At 48.8% G+C, this 17,230-nt stretch overlaps 1 protein-coding gene across 2 annotated transcripts in view; it reads left to right on the top strand.

Annotated features, from left to right (window-relative positions):
• The window catches only part of ARID3A (AT-rich interaction domain 3A), a 101,371-nt gene that overhangs the window by 20,743 nt on the left and 63,398 nt on the right, over positions 1-17,230 (top strand). The window lies entirely within an intron of this gene.

The raw sequence follows: 17,230 nt of genomic DNA on the forward strand, positions 1-17,230 counted from the left end.
GCTGGTGTGAATGACGGCACTGTATGCCATCTAAACGGAGTATTTGGATGCTTGTGTCTTCAAACCAAATGTTTTTACTTGTGTCAGTAATGCTTCAGCTTTTTTCTGTCTTTAATAATCTGATTTTTAAACTCTGCTCTTCATGCATCTGTCTGCCTGGCTGGTGTGTGTGTGTGTCTCGAGGGGAATGGTCTGGTTGGGTTCTCATGCACTAGCACAACTCTGCAATGTTTGGTTTGCAGATGCAGTAGGGAATCCGTGTAGGCGTCTACACGGCACTCCAAACTCGCCGTTGGGATTCCCTTGCGTTGGCCTTAGTTTTTTCGAAAAGCTAGCCAGTGTGGTGTGCCCCATCCCCAGAATGGTTGGTTTCTGAGGCAGATCTGACCTCCTGGCATCCTTCTGCAGAGATCTGTGAAGGCAGGGGCACTGGCTATTTGAATGGTGGTCATTTCAGCCCTGAGTAAGTATGTGATTTAAACATGGGCCTGACTCTAAGGGCAGGCCCATCCAAGTCACATGTACCCGATTGGAGATCATAAACTAGCTTTCTCCTGGGTTTCACTCTTTAACTGCCCCCCCCCAGCCCCCGCCTTTCCTTCCCTTCTGGGTCCCCTGCCTCCTTGTTTGCCAAGCCTCGCTCTGGGGAAGCAAAGAGTCTCTCTCCTCTCATTCATTCCCCCCACCTTCCCTCTTGGTGATTGGCCAGAGCTGGGTATTGAATCCGTAAGCCTTTGGCTAATAGAAGGAAATGTGCTTAAAGCAGGGCTCCCCAGACACACAGAGGCTCCTTTGATGTATGTGTTTAAGTACCATCTGAGTTTAGGGCTGGGGGGAGGGGATGCTACGCAGACAGTAGCAGCAGATGGAATCCAGATGGAGTGGGGAAAAAGGGGGGAGCAAAAGGAGGTTTATGTGCTGCTTTTGGGGTGACTTTTTTTATTGGCTGTGCCCTTTTATTTTGGGGTCCCTGGCCAATCAAGGGAAGAGAAACCACTCCAGCTGGGAAGGGTGCCCAGCGTTTGAGATCGCTCCAGGGTGCTGCGTGTGGGCGCGCCTGGGTCAGTCAGAGCTATACTTGCAGAGAAAGTGTTTGCTAGAAGGATCAGGAGCCCTGGTGTGTCTATTTCCGTAACGGTACAATGCCGCTTTCCGACTTAGAAAAATAACAGGGCTGCTGATTGAAACAGTGTGGTCTGTTCAGTTTTATCTACTGTATAGCATTTTCATCCTCCCATCGCTTAACATTTTGGTGCAACTAACCCTTTTTTCCAGGATCTGATCAATTTTAAATAGTTGGAGCCTAGAAAGAAACTCCTTGAGACTGGCTTAAATGGAGTCTTCCTCTCTTTCCACTTCTTCTGACCTAGATGGTCTCTCACTATGTTTGTGTCACAGTAGCACCTAGAGGCCCCAGCTGAGGTCTGGGTCCTACCGTGCTAGGCACTGTACATGCACGCAAGACATTTTTTGGCCCCAATGAGTCTGCAGATTAAGAAAAGATGGTCAGAGTGGGGAGGGGAAACTTCTGAGGCACAGAGAGAGGGAAGTGACTTGTCTTAAGGGTCACACAACAGGTCAGGGACAGTGTGGGATTTAAAAACCCTCTATTCTCAGAGTCTGTCTAGTGCTCTCTCTGCTAACCCGCACTGCCTCCTTGAAGTGTTACTATGAGCATGGTTACAATTGGTCTACACACTCACTTTCCAAAACTCTGCTGATCCTTTCATATCTCTAACGTACATGTGGTTTTGTTTTTTTTTAAATATATTAATTCTTCTTGTGTTGTCTTCTTGAGCTCTTATTTACACCTTCCTCTGGCTGATATGTATCTTCTTAATGTGGCTTCTTTTGTACTTCCTGTAAATAGAGAGTGGGGGGATGGAATCTTTTTATCTGTGGAAAAAGCTTTTAAATACAGCAGCTGTGATCTTCCTGTTTTGTCACCTGGTTACTGCCAAAACCCTGCTCTCTGTGAGTTCTTGGGACAGCAAGATCACAAAGTCTGGTATGCCTCTCACTGCTTTTGGAAGCTAATGTTAGGCTGAAAGTGACCAACGTGGCAGCTTGTTACCTGGGGTATTTGTTTGATGGTTTGATTGTTTTGTTAACAAGCTGAAAGTTTGCGGTTCTTAATTTAACACTATGCTGGGCCAGAAAATCTGTGACTGTTTAGGTCGAGGGAGCTTGCCAACGCTTGTGGCTTTTTTAACCCTAGTCTTGTGATATTTGGCATTTCTCTCCGAGATGCAGCTCCTGGAGTCATGTGATTAGAGTGAGACTGTTTTCGTTTTACAGTAAAGTATGTTTCTAGCCTTTGTGGTTGCAGACGAAAGCTGGAAAATGTGACTCTGAAAGACTCACAAATGGAAGACAAATTACCCTCCCCCCCCCCCCCCTTTTTTTTTTTTTTTTTTTAAATCTTACCTCAGGCTGTGTTGGTGCGTTTTGTTTGTTTTCTTTTGGAGAAGCGGGAACCTTGGGGGTCGACTCATTTGGGGGCAATGCCACCACTGTTGTAGCAATGTCCAGTTCTACCATTGGTGGCAGGTGTGGAAACATCAGGGTAGACAGGCTGCTGGCTGCTTTAGCACCGTGTTGTGTAATCCCGCTTAGAGCAAGCCAAGGTAGTACCAAGACTTTAAAATGCCAGGGAGCATTCCAAATTAAATCTGCTCCCCTGGGTACATCTCCAGTGGTGGACCTTACGGGGCATGAGCTGGTGCAGATGCCACCTCACTGTGCATGAGAACAGGGTTGCCGGCCATGCAAGGGCACTGGTCTGGCCAGCGGTGGCAAAACCAGATCCAGGGAGCAGAGGTTAAGATTTTTTTTTCAAGAGCCCTCAAGGGACTTAAGTGCTTAATTCCCTTGAGCTCATTGACCATCCCAGCCAGAAGCTCTCTGCTGCTGCCCTGTTTTCCTGTCTGGGCTGGGCACGGCAAGCTCTGTCCTTCAAAGCACTGTACAATTCCGGGAGCTCCCCGGCATCCCTGTTCTGAAGCTTTCGACCCTGGCGTGCCCGCTCTGTGAGCGGAGGAGAGTGCTACAGACCCGCCTGGTTTGGGGAAAGCCCTTTTCCCCCGCAGCTGAGCATGTCAGAAAGCAAACGTGTTGGCCTCTGGACCTCCGCCAGAGGTTTCTCAGCGAAGCCTTTGGCCGGGAGCTCCGCTTGGCCTCCCTCCAGCGCAGGTTTTTGACTGGGCTCCAGCCCCAGCTGATGGGGAGCAGCCCTGCTCGCTGGGAAGGAGCAGAAGGAATGTAAACAATGATTGTTAGCAGGATGTGTGGTACAGTTTCTGCTGCGCTACTGGAGGTGCTGTCCCCGGAGGAGTTATTGACAGCGAGTACTTTATGACTTCCTTCGCCCCTGCTCTCCAGTTCTCCACGCCAGCTTGAGTTTGTTTATTTTTCCCCCTTGAGATTTAAGTTACAGGGTCTTTTAAAAAATGTAACTTAAATCCTTTTTTGAAGATTCCTTCATGGCCGGGAGACCTACCAGCATCACAGAGGCTAATTAAACACTGCAGCACATTAGGAGCCCTTGGTGTGGACCAGGTCCCCACTGCGCTAGGTGCTGTACAGATACAGAACAAAAAGCTGGTCCCTGCCCCGTAGAGAACAAAGCCTCAAACTCCTGGAGTGGTTGCTGTCCCTCGCCCAAGAGGATCGCGGCTCACGGTCTGAAATCAGCTTTTCATAGGCGCCACTCCCGAGCTGTAGCATTTCCTAAAACCGGGTCAGCCATGACTTCCCCTGAGTCATTGCCAGAGTTTGCCAGAGCTGGGGACGCAGCCCCAGCCTCCTGACTTGAGGTCGCTGTGAGAGCATCCCTCCCCGTTACACTCCTAGAGCCCTGCATGCTTCTGTGTGCAGTGCAAATACCAGGAATAATCTGGAACATTTATCACTCAAGACTTATTTCAGCCAGCTGCCAGTAACTCTAGCCAAGGACAAAAGCAAATTCTTATCTTTTCCCTTGTGCAGTTACTTGATTCTCTTAGTGCCTGTCCGATTTCCGCCCCCTGCCCCCCTCCCCCACACCTTGTTTTCCTATGTGCGGTTGGGGGGAGGCAGAGGATAGTACACCTTGGCTGGTGTCCTGGATAGCACTTAAGCATTGGCTTAAGAGGGCATTTGGCAACATCTCATGGCGCAGTCTGCCCGGAAACCCAGAATGGGGAGCATTTGAGTTACGCAGGCTATTCCTCCTGCTTTGTAGGGATCCGGCTTGGATGCTGTTGACTCTCAAGGGATGCATGTGGGTGGGGTTTCCCCCTGACATAGTAACCGAGAGAACTGGAGCGTGGGTTGCACGGGCCACGGTCAGACGAGTGGGGAGGGCGAGCCGTGATTGCTGAAAGCCCAGGACGGTTCATGGTGTAACATCAGATGTCTGGTGCTGCTGTGTTCATACGCAGCACAAGGCTTGCCTGAGCTCCGGCAGGACCTGCTGCGTCTTCTCCATCCCTTGGGCAGAGCGCAGCAAGGCTGCCTTTGAAATGAGTCCAAATGAGGTTGAGGGTATAAAAATGGGAGCTGACTTCCATAGAGTAGCTAATTTCCTCCTATAAAGTCCCCTTTGAAGTGTCTGACCATTGCAAGCTTCCCCCCCTGCTTCCAGCTCAGAGCATGAGGATTCTGATCGCTATGCGAAGGCACCCGTGAAGCTCGCAACTACAGTGCGGTTAAGACACTAGACTGGAGCTTGAGAAACCTGGGTTCAATTCCTCGCTCTGCCAGGGTGGCCTGGAGCAAGTCTCTTCTTTTCTCTGGGACTCTGTTCCCTAGCTGTGAAGTGGAGATAATATCCCTACCCTTCGCCTTGCCCATTTCGAGTGGGAGTTCTTTGGGCAGGGGCTGCCAGCTGCTGTCTCAGGACAAATAATAAATGTGACTCCCACTGTACTTCGGGGTAAAGCTCTATGCAAGGTGTAGAGCATTACAGAATCCGACCCAAAGCAGCAGACACTTCTGCCCTAATTCTGCAGATGCTTCTCCTTTTAAGCAACTCTTGGGTGTGGAATGTAACTTTCCTCTTCCCTGGTTTTTCTGATGGTTTGTACAGTCTAGTTAGAGGTAGAGCCCCATGAAATCACTTCTATTTTTTCCTAATTTTCTGGGGATTTTGTTGTTTTGTTCCATGTGGGGAGGGGGGGAAGTAGTTCTCCCCCTGCAGAGGTGGGAGGGTTTGGTGGCTGAGGGGGTCGAGTCCATCCCTGGGGGGTATTGTGAGTGTGGGGCACGTTCACTCTGCCCCACAGTGGCAGCTGCTGTCCTGCAGGCTGGGCCTGGCTCCCAGCTATGGGCATTGGGACCTGGTGCCCAGGGTCGCCGCACCATTTAGGTTTGGCCCAGCTGCCCCTCCGGCATGATATCCAAGGGACGGCCAGACCAGATGTGAGCGGGCAGTGCTGCGACCTCATGTGCCAGGTTGCAACGCCACTTGCTCAGATCTGGCTTGGCTGTCCCTGTCATGATGGAGGTGTGGCCGGTCTGAATGCAAATGGCGCTGCCCCCTGTGTGCCAGGTCACAATGCCTGGAACGGGCAGCGGAGCCCAGCCCCGTGGGATAGGCGCTGCAGTTGGGGGGCAAAATTATTTTGTTTCATATGTTTTTGTCTTTCATTTTATTCAGTGTTCTTGCGCATTTGCAAAAAATGCCGGGGTTCTAGTTAGTCTTGTAAAACTCCAGTAGACGGCTTCTCATCCTGACGGCTGGACGTAAACGCTCTCGGGAGGGGTGACAGACAAGCCTGGGCGTGGGTTGTCTGCTTGTCGTCTTTATATTCTGGCTTCCATGCATTGTCTCATCTTTTGGAAAATCCAGCAGGAGACAGGTGCTGGTTTGGGATTTCTTTGCATTTGCAAATGAGCTACTCTCAGGTTACTGGTGGGAGTAACTCTGCTTGCTGTTACACCAGCCAGCCCCGGGCACACAATCGCATTTAGCATTACATTAACCTTGACTAAGCAATTGCCTCCCCCAACCTCCTTCCTTAAAGTGTGTGTGTGGGGGGGAGAGGACAGGGTGCTGTACCCCCCAGGAGAGAAACCTGCGACCTTGCTTCCCTCCTCCCCCAAAAAAAGTCACTGCACCAAATGTGAGCAGCAGTGGAGATCCATATGTAAGGTCAGAGTCTGACAAGTATTTCTGTGGAAGATTTTTTCAAAGGCTCTTTTCAAAGAATAATTAAGCGCCCAACTCCCATTGACTGTCCATGGGAGTTGAGCACTCAACTTCCTTCTTGTGCCTTTGAAAAATCTCTCCCTCTGTCTACCTGCAGCCTTGTTTCATGCATTGTTACTTCTCCTCCCCCCCCCCCCCCAACGTCATTTGTACAAACTGCTCCACTCCAAGGGCCAGACTTTCAGAGGTGCTCTCTGCAGGGTGGTTGATGAGGACTTTTGAACATGTGGATGCTGAACTCTTCTGAAAATCTGCTCCATCAGGGCTGGCCTACAGGTGGAGGCTGGCCTGGGGGCTAAGGCATTTGGCCTGTGACTTGGGAGACCTTGAGCAAGTCACTTCATCTCTCTGGGTCTTAGATCCCTGTCTGCAGAAGAGGGATAACTTACTCCTCCTTTGAGTCTCTGTGCCCAAGAGGGAGCTGAGCGTTTGCCAGCCAGCCCCATAGGAAAGGGAATGCATTTGTTAGTGAAGGGAACTCGTACAATTTAACATCTGATATTGCAGGAGTGTCCAGGGGCCTCAGCCAGGTTGGGTCGCAGTGTGTGGGTGCTGTACAAGTGTGATCCGAGCCCCTGGCTTCCTTAGTGAAACTTCCCTCCCATCTGTGAAGATGCTGTAGCTGGTTAGTCTGTCTGTAACCTTGGGGGTTTTACAGGTGCAGGGCAAGGCAGACAAAGCTGCCTGTAAACTAGCCTGTTCCTAGCATGCTGTGGATGCGTGCCCCGTCTGACAAACGCCAAGGACTAGGGTGGTGGGGGTGGTGCTTAGGGAGACCAATAATTTATCTGACTTTCAAATAGCTGCTCAGAGGCTACAGTGCTGCATGTGGCTTAAATATGTGGAGTGGCCGAGTTCTAGTGAAACATGAGTCTGAATGATCTTCCTAAGCCCTCTCACTTCAGTAGCCTTTCACCCCCGTAAGGTCTCACTACTGATGCCCAGGGCCGGCCCACAACATTTGGGCACCTGAGGTGGGGAGCTCAAATGATGCCCCCTTGCTTGGGCCAAAACTTTGAAAGGTCTTAATTCTACCTTCTTCCTGTTCTAATCCTCTCATGGTATTGCTCTGCTACCTACCCCAATAAAGGAGAGCTAGCAACTTAAAGTGCCTTGTTCAAAAATTTTTAAGTAACACTTAACTTTCAAATGCCTGAACAGCAAATGTAACTTTTCTTGTCTGCTTAGTAAACACTGGCATTTTTTATCTGTTTGAATAATCAAAGTGGTGCTTTCCCTGCCTCCTTGGTTGCAAAGTTTGAACTGCTTCCTGAAGGTCCACAGTCTGGGCCAGCTTATGCTCTGTTGAGATGGTTGCAAGGCCAACCAGCCTCTCCTGTGTCATTGTGGAGCGTAGATGTGTTTTTATTAACTTCAGCTTGGAGAAGCTGCATTCTCCACTGGCAACTGTTACTGGAAGTGTTAGAAGTATGCACAGAGCAACAAAAGCATTTGGAAAGAGGGTGGCCATCTTATTTGTGCACTTGTATTCCAGAACAGCCTTTGGAATTGATCCTTCAGAAATGTATCTTGAAAGGGCTTTCAGTTCATCACCTAAATCACTCGCATCAGTATCTTGCATGTCATCATGTGTCAACACTGTCTCTAGTGCCCAGCATTGCTGGTGTAGGTCGTCTTCAGGTATAGTGAGGAGTTTTGGAATATCCTACAACATCCTAAATATATAGCTGTGTTCTTTAAGCTGCATGAAACATTCTTCAGCTGACTGTATTGCACAATCTAGCACCTGGTTAAAGAACTCCACTTCAAATTGTTGTTTAGGGTCTCTTATGGGATTATCCCGTGCCTCGTAATCAAAATGTCGTCATCTTCTTCGGTGACTCTTGTAGTCTTGAATGGGTGGGAAAATAGCTTCAGTGTGAAGTTCCTCTGCCAACTTCTGTGCGCTCTTCGGAACGTTTTGAATCCCTCATCCGACCGGTAAGACTGTAGGTACGACTTTGCTTTGTCCAGTTGTTCCATTGCTCCAGATATATCAAGATCAACACTTTGGAGTCTCTTGCTTACAACATTTATTTCAAACAGTATGTCATGCCACAACACTAAGCCACACAGAAATTTGAAGTTATGTATGTTTCTGGTGATTCCATTTCCCTCTGCCACTCTTCTTCCACGAACAGTTCCTGTCATAGCATTATCCTCCATAATGGCAACTAAGGCATCATGTATCTTCCTAATTTGGTGTTTGATAGGCTTTATTGCCTCCACTTGACTTTCCCATCGTGTGGCATTCAGTGGTTTCAGTGTCAGAGAGGATGTTCCCAGATGTTGCTTCAAAATTTGCCATCGATGATGCAGAGAAAAATACATAAATGCTTTGAATTACATTAAAAAAATTCAGTAGCCTCACTAGAAGCTGATGCTGCATCACTGACCATCAAGTTCAATGAATGAGAACTACATGGGACAAGAAAAAGCTCGAGGGTTTAATTCTCGGATCTGTGTCTGCACTCCTCTGTTCTTTCCTCTCATGTTGGCACCATTATTGTAGCCCTGACCTCTCATGTCAGCTATCGCAATTCCCGTATTTTCTAGCTTTTTAAGAAGCACATTTGTCATACCAGCTCCTGTAGTATCATCAATGTCAATAAATTCTAGAAAATGCTCTCTGACAGTCACCGTTGCAGGGACATTTTCACTAGGTTCTGTTGTTGTTACAAAATGCACCATTAAAGTCACTTGTTCCGTATGGCTGATGTCAGGTATGCAGTCCAGAATAACAGAGTAATATCTTACTTACTTCAGATCTGCCACAATCTTCTGTTTGACTTTTATTCCCAGTAACTGTATGATCTCATTTTTGAATTGCTTTTCCAAGGTAGTGGTGTGTGTATATTTCTTGGGTGGTGACTCTTCTTAGATATTCCTGGAGTACGGCATCAAACTCAGCCAGCAACTCCACAATTTTAAGGAAGTTTCCATTGTTTGGCACATACAGCTGATCTGAAGTGCCACGCAGTGCTACATTTTGGGTAGCAAGCATTCTCACAATGGCAATGAGCCTTTTCAGAACACTTTGCCAGTAAAGAGACTCTGATGCAACCTTCTCTTGATGCTGATCATCTATGGTGGCCTTTAACCTTAGTCGCATCTCAAGCTCTTTCCACCTATGGAATGCTCTCTGGTGATTTGCTGCCTTCTTATGGCATGCCAGATTTTTCCAGTCCTTTGTTTCTGTAGAACCCAATGTGACTGGAACATTAGACTGGAAGAGTTTGCAACAAAAACAGTATGCAGCATTTTGGGTTTTTGAGTACATAAGCCATGGCCTCTCCACTTTGTCACCATTGGGGATTTCATGCCAGTAATAACAGGTTTCAGAATAGCAGCCGTGTTCGCAAAAAAGAAAAGGAGTACTTGTGGCACCTTAGAGACGAACAAATTTATTTGAGCATAAGCTTTCGTGAGCTACAGCTCACTTCATCGGATGCATGACGTTTTTCACTTGCTGTGGCCCATGCAGTACAAGGAAGTCCCTCAGGCTACTGCTCAAGTGGGTCCACAGTCCTGGATCATCTAGCCTTAAGGAACTAAGCTCAGCAGCAGCTGTTTGCTTGCACCTCCACCACACTCTTCTCTGATCCACACTTTTCTTCTGGACTGTGCATGGTTACATCCATTTGAGATGGAGATATGGATGCTGCAGTAACTGCCCGGTCACCTGTACTCTGACTAACTGGAAGATCAGGCATCTCCGCATCACTCGCTCCTCACTGGGGCCGGAAGGCTCACCGTGAACACTTTGTGTCTGTGTATCTCAAGAGAGCTCCTTCCTGCTTAGATAGAAAAGCTTCCTTTTTTTCTTTTTCTGAATGCTGCCCCAGAGGGACGTTTTCTTCTTTCACTCATGGCTGCTGTTCTGTGCCAGCTATAGTGGCTCTCAACACTCAGTTGAAGGGGACAAATAAGCAGGCTGGTAGCAGAGCCTGAGTGAGGGAAGATATCAGCGTCTTAAGGCTCCTACCACTTCAATTGACTACCTGTTCTCCTCAAAAAGAAAAGGAGTACTTGTGGCACCTTAGAGACTAACAAATTTATTTGAGCATAAGCTTTTGTGAGCTACAGCTCACTTCATCGGAATGCATCCAAGAAATGCATCCGATGAAGTGAGCTGTAGCTCATGAAAGCTTATGCTCAAATAAATTTGTTAGTCTCTAAGGTGCCACAAGTACTCCTTTTCTTTTTGCAAATACAGACTAACACGGCTGCTACTCTGAAACCTGTTCTCCTCAAGTGGGTTCAGGGAAGCAGCAGGAAACAGGAAGCTCCCTGAGAAGCTGGGGTTAATCAGTCCAGGCTCCTAGGGGTGCTAGAGGGATACATAAGAGGCTGCTCCACCTCTCTTTCCCTGCAGTTTCTGCTGCTTTCTGTGAGTCCCTCTCACCTTTTCTCGTGCCTGCCTGTTCTGTCTCTTGTGCCCTCCTCCCTCCAGCACAGCTCTCCCCCCTCTCTGTGCATCGAGAGCAGAGAGAATCCAGATGCACCAGCAGCAGACACCATTTTCTACATTCTGGGTCCCAGTGCCCACCCCCAAAGTCTGGCACCTGAGGCGGCTGCCTCAGTTCGCCTCAGGGTAAGGCCAGCCCTGCTGACGCCCTCTGCCTTGCAAAGGGATCCAAGATTTGCTAGCGGGCTAGTGAAGTATTCCCTGACCTTGTGACTTTCCTCGCCGGAACTGCAGGCCTTGGTGGCTGGGCTGGTTAGCAGAAGGCTCAGGATGAGAGGGATAATCCGCTGGGCTCAGATCATTCTCTGGTGGCAGCGAAAACTGAACGCACCACCCCTTGCCCGAGGCCGACACAAGGTTTTTATTGACCTTGGGAGTACTGCAAGGCCCCATGGGAAAGGGGATCCGGGGTTCCTTAAATGGGTCGGTGGGGGGAGAAGGAGGCGGAAAAGGCTCCCCACCCCCAGGAACCTGGTCCCGGATCTGAGGGTGTGAGCAAGAATCATTGAGTTAGGAAGCCAGTCCATGGCAACTCCTCCGCTTGTGAGAGCCAGCGAGCTACTGAACCAGCTGAGGTCAGAGCCGAGGTCGACCTCCTGGCCGCTGACATGCGGGACAGCCTCCTCCGGGAGGAGAACAAAGGAGGCATGCACAAAGGGACAGGCGCGACGCCATTGTCCTGGCTTGTCAGGAAAAGGTGTAGGGGCAAGTCACAAAAAAGAAGGGTGGGGCTGGGGGGAGGAGGAGTGGATAGAGAACAAGCTGCAGCAGACCGGCCGGGTTCCCAGAACATTCGAAGGGCTGCTTTCCTCCCCGTTCTGCGCAGCGCGGGGCCGGGGCTGTGGCGGTGACCTCCAATGAAATCTGTGGAAGAGGAAATGTAGCACTAGAAATGGAGGAATTGTAGCCCTGCGACAGCCTTCTCCTCGGGTAGAACCGGTGGGTGGAACCACGTTGCATCGGTGCTGCCCGCAGGTGTCCCTATGGAGGGTGGACCCTGTGAGATCATGGGCCTGTTCCAGGCTCCCAGCGCACTAGGGCTTAGAGGGCACGGGTAACGTTTTCCAGAAGTGCCCCAGGCCTGTTTGCAGAAGTAAAGTAGGAGCCCGTGGCCTAGTCTGCACCTAGAACTCGGGTCGACCTCGGTATGTTGCTCAGAGATGTAAAAACTTCACCCCCCTGAGACACGTCGTTAAGACAACCGAAGCCCCAGTGTAGCCAGCGCGTGGTTGACAGAGGGATTTTTTTCCGTTGACCTGGCTACTCTCTCTCAGAGAGGTGCACGGCAGGGGGAAACCCCTTCCGTCACGGTAGTATTTGTCCCCGCTATAGCATCTCTGTCAGCCACACCCTGCGTCTCGTTGAAAGTCAATGGGGACTTTGGTGTTGACGTTGCTTTTGGAAAATATGACCCCGCCTGTCTCTCCACGCCCAGGCACAGAGGCAGGAGGTGTAGGTTCAATTCCCTGCTCTGCAACAGCCTCCCTCTGGGTGGCCTTGGGCTAACCACTTACTGGCTCAGTGCCTCAGTTTCCCCATCTGTAAAATGGGGATAATAGTGTCGACCTGTCCTACAGGGTATGTTTTGAAGATGAATTCACTAATGCTTAAGAGATGCTCAAACACTAGTAGCCAACGCCTTGTGGAATCCTAGTGTAGCAAAGACAAGGTGCAGTTCTAGCTCGATGCAGCTGACTCTGTTGAATTCCACCTTTCTATAGCTCCCCTTGAGTGGGTGAATAAAGGTAAAAGTACAGCTTGCACATAGATGTTTGCCGGGGGTTGGCTATCTGGGTGTAAAAGCACTACTTTTTCCCTAGTGGAGGCGGGACACAGCAGTGAAGTGGCTTGCCCCAAAGTCACATAGTGGTAGACCTGGGAATAGACCCCAAGTGCCCCTGATTCCCAGGGCACGTCTACGCTGCAGTCCCCCAGTCCAACACCTTATCCACTGGACCATGTTACCTCTCTTCTCAAAGCCTCCCCCCCCTCCCCCAGCTTAATGATTGATTTGGCAGTGGGCGTTCTCATGTCAAAAGAAACAAAGATGCGTTTTTCTTTTCTCCTTGGAAAGATAAGTCCACACAAAGCTTCTTACAGGTTCAGAGATTTCAAATGGGGGGTGGAGGGAAGCTCATAGCGTGACTTTCAACCAAGTTGTCAAACTAGTTCTTGTGCTGAGCTGCGGGAAGTTGGTGTTGCTCTGCAAACAGACTCAAGGGCACCCCGATAACTGCCTTGTTGCCCTTGCTGCGCTGGTTAATTACTAAGTATATTGCAAATGCCAACACCCACTCACCTCCCCCAGAACTATGTCAAAATATTAAAGCAAACACTCCCTTCATTCGACTCCTGCTGGCATCACAGTTAGTTGCACAATCACAACTGCCTAGCACCTTTTTGGTTAGCTTAATTCTTTTTTTTTTTTTTTTAACCCTTTGTGGAAATCTCTGTGTTTAACTGTTGCCTCTGGCACACATGCTAACGGAACAAGCTAAGGTCTTGTTGACACTATAAAGTTGTACCACTTTAACTATACTCGGGTAATTAAAGCCATACAATGCCCCTACTGTGGAGGCAATTACAGCGGGGTAAAGATGCTGTTCCTAGATTGGAAGGTGAATAAGCTATATTAATATAAACCACCTTCATATCGCTGTAACTGTTTGCATGCTAAGGCTTGTTCTGGTATAACTACCCCCCTTTCCTCCCTGAGATAGTCGTATTGGTATGACTTTCAAGTGCAGACCAGGGTAAAATAACATGCATTGGGTCTTATTTTCCTCTCTCATCATAATGCTAGTGACCCCAGCGTGTAAGTGGTGTAAGCAAAAGACATCAAATGGAGTTGCTTTTGATTTACACCACGGGACATATCTGCTTCTCAGATCTAGTAAAACATTTTCTGTTTTACCCTAGTCGCTATCTTGTGTTAATGATCAGCTGGTTGCAACCACTTTTAAGGTTAATTTGGAGAGTGTGTTAAACTCTGCTCCACTCTTTAAAATCTTCCTAGCTAACGGACACTGTTCAAAGGGCAGTGAATAGCTGCCTGGCTGTGTTCTTGCATGCAATGTTCTGGACCTGAGTGAATTTTTATAGCTGAGTGACGAAATCCTAAGAATTAGGCAGGGTTTGTAGTGAAAACCCTGAAATGACCTTGACTCTCTTGCTGCACAAGTATATAGCTCCTGAAATAATGTAAGGATCAAAAGCTGGCTAAGTCTACATGTGGAGCAGGCAGGATCATCCAGGAGAGGGGACAACTGCTCCCAAAAAAGGACCTGATCCTGCACACAGTCCTGTTGGTAACTTTACTCCCCTGGCTGGCTTTATTGAAGTCAGTGGGTCTAGTTTGGTGCATAAAGACGTGAACAAAAGTCTTGGCTGGATTTAGGGGCCCTGCTGTGCTGGAAGCGTCCCTGCCTCCAAGAGCTTGCAGGCCCTCTGGACAAAATAGCCCCAGGGCAAAAGGGGAAACTGAGTCACAAAGCAGGGCAGTGACTTGCCCAAAGTCACCGGCAAAGCTCAGAGTAGAACCCAGGTCTCCTGACTCCCAATCCAGTGCTCTGTCTGCCGGACAACACTAGCTCTCCTAGTGATTGTGAAATTTAAAAATCGTGTTGCTGCCTGAAACCCTGCTTAGCCTCCCGGTATTGCATGTCACACCGAAGGTGACGCTAACCAAAGAGATGGGTTAGAGGAAGGAGGTCTTTCATTTTTACTTTGTACATTTCGTAGCACTCTGCATAGAGCTGGGCAAAAATGAGCCAGGAGGCAGAAATAGGAAGACTTCAGACACTGTCTATCTAATCTGGTCTTATTTATTTTAATTTCAAACCCTTCCAGCCAGCTCGAGTGCATGTTGTCAGTTTCACTCTTTTCTTTCCATCCCCTGCTCAGTTCAGCCAAACACTCATGGGGGCTTCGATCCCACTGGAAGTCAATGCACATCCTCAGAGCTGAAACCCTTTGCAGAATCGAGCCACGGTCAGTTTCCTCTGCTCCTGTGTGAGAGAGAAATGTTTAGGAAAATATGGTTATTGAACCACAACAATTAGCCTGGGAATTCAGAGCGGGGGTGTGTGTGGGGGAATTTAAAAGACAATGGGTGTTTGGCCATCTACTTCCTTTCAAGCTCCTTGGACCCACCCATCTGAAGCTGCTTTTAACTCCTGTTTTTGGAACTGAGTAAAGTATTGAGGTGCCCGTCTCCTGCTGAAATCAAGGGGAATTAGGTTCCAAAGTATATTTGAGGATCTGGGCCTAAATGTCTATTGACACCGACCCCCTTAGGATGGCTGAAAGCCTGCCCCACAGAAATGCTTACCTGTGAATAGTAGTTTTTCCTACCTGCACTGACCCTCCCCTCCCCCCCCAAGAATAAACCCCTTGGGCATCCTGATATCATATCAGCGGAGCCTTTCCTCTGTAAATGCTGACTCGGCAGGGAGGAGGAGTCCAAAGGTTGAACACAGCCCTTTTGGTTTTGTTTGTTCACCTCCTGCCCCAACAGTGAAACGTTCTGTCCTCTTTGGGCAGGTTTCGTTCCCCTTCCGAGTCTGCGCCAAGTGACGCTGGGGAGAGATCTCTTATCAGAGGTGGCTCCTTAAGCTAGCGGGGGGGAAAAGTCACAAGGAGATGCAGTGCTAGACAGATTCACCCCAAGAAACAAGGTGTACAGTTTCAACGGGCAGGGGATTTAACCATCAAAGCAACCGAGCTAGGGCTGGGATGGATTCTCCAGCCGTTGAAGTGTTGAAATCACTCCTGGATATCTCTTTTAAAGATACGCCGCAGCCCAACCAGGGGTTTATAGGCCAGATGCAGAAGTTAATCGTTGAGGTTCTATGGCTTTGGCGGTGCGGGGGTCACAGTAGACCATTCTAAAGGGTCCTTTAGGGCCGTAAAATCTGTGACATCCGTGACACTGACTGCCCTCGTCTCTGTAGGACACTTGCAGCAAAATAAAAGCTGACACCTGACTGCTATATTTTTTTTTTTTAAGGGTTAGTCCCTCTCCAGCACTTTACATCTGAGGAGCCTGATGCTCTCTGCAAACCCTAATTATTTAAGCTTCACAAACTTAAGCAGTAAAGAGAAAGGCAAATAACTCTCAGTCTGGCATTAGAGAGGGTGAAACTGAAGCATGGAGAGGGGAAGTGACTTGCCCAAGCTCACTCAGGGAGTCCCTGTGGGAGAATCAGGACTAGAACTCGGGTCTCTGCTGTAACCACCTGACCATGGCTGCTAGCTGGAGGCGGGTGGTTAGGACTGATTCACTGCAAATTGCTGTGTAATGCCACGTCTGCCGCTGGCCCCAAAAGCTGCTTATTAAATAAGCCCGCTCTGTATTTAGTCAGCATCTTAAGTGTCTAAGGCAACACCTGCTTTTGAGCACCCCCGCCCCCACAACTTGCTGAGTACTCTACATGTAAAAAAAATTCCATCTGGTGTCTTTGTGCTACTGGTGCATTGTGGAGAATCCCACCTCTGACCTTTCTGTTCTGGATTAATTTTCTTACCGCAATTTACTAATATCAGGAGTATTGAACTTAAGTGAGTTGGCAACATGCAGCTTCAGAGTTTCCTGTTGCTGCCCTTTTTGGAGTTTCCTGTGTACTAATGCGAAAGCCAGCTGCTTTCTGGTTTGCTCACGCTGTCCCGGAATTCAGCAGGCCGGAGCTCGGATTTGATTAATCATTAAAATGGGAGGTGCATGCCACAGCCTCCGATCATATGGAATTCCCCACCCCCTCACTTGCCCTCTAAGAAATAGAATAGAAGTGCCCTGGGCTATTGGGTGCATTCTGTGGGGTACGTTCGCCTGTCCAAGGATCTGTTGAGTGTGCATACAGATACCAGGTAGCCTAGTGGTTGGAGCATGGTTCTGAGCTTTGGAACATTGGGGGCTCGGTTTTGTTGTCACACAGCTACCCTTCCCTATGTATTAAGTTTCCCCATCTGTACATCAGCCAGGCTAAAGCATAGCGACTGGTGTAGGGGTGTGAGGTCTTAATATTCATGGAGTGCTTTGAGATCCCCCTCTCAAAAGGTGCTCAACCATTAATATTAGACTTGTGGGACTCCAGGAATCTGGAAGGGGAGAAAGGAGACTGTAGGTTGCCAGGCTCTCTGACCCTGCACCGAGGAGCCAGGGAGTTACAAATCTCATGTTGGAAATGTGGCCTCTCGCTCTGACCTTGCTCTTGTTTAGGGCGTGCCCTGCAGAATTCATGCTACGTTTGCATACCCCAGGTTCATTCGAAATACCCGCCTGGCCGTCCCTGATTTGAAAAGAGCAGCTAAGGGTTTAGTGCCCAGCTAGGGACACCTTAAAGCAGCCTGATTGCCAGAGGGTGGGATGCTTGTGCTTTTTGAAAATCAGGCCACTTCAAGATGTCCCAAGTTAGGCATTCAGAAATCATTAGTCTGTTGTGAAATCTCGACTTTACTTTTTCCTCTCCAGAATTTTTCCCCTCCTAAAAATATTGGTTTTTTTTTTTTTAAAGCAGCCTAAGGTTATAGAAGGGAGGGGAACTTTGCAACTTCTTGTGTGACCTGTATGCTGG

Source organism: Dermochelys coriacea, chromosome 25, assembly GCF_009764565.3.
Source record: "Dermochelys coriacea isolate rDerCor1 chromosome 25, rDerCor1.pri.v4, whole genome shotgun sequence".
Classification (NCBI taxonomy): Eukaryota; Metazoa; Chordata; order Testudines; family Dermochelyidae; genus Dermochelys; species Dermochelys coriacea.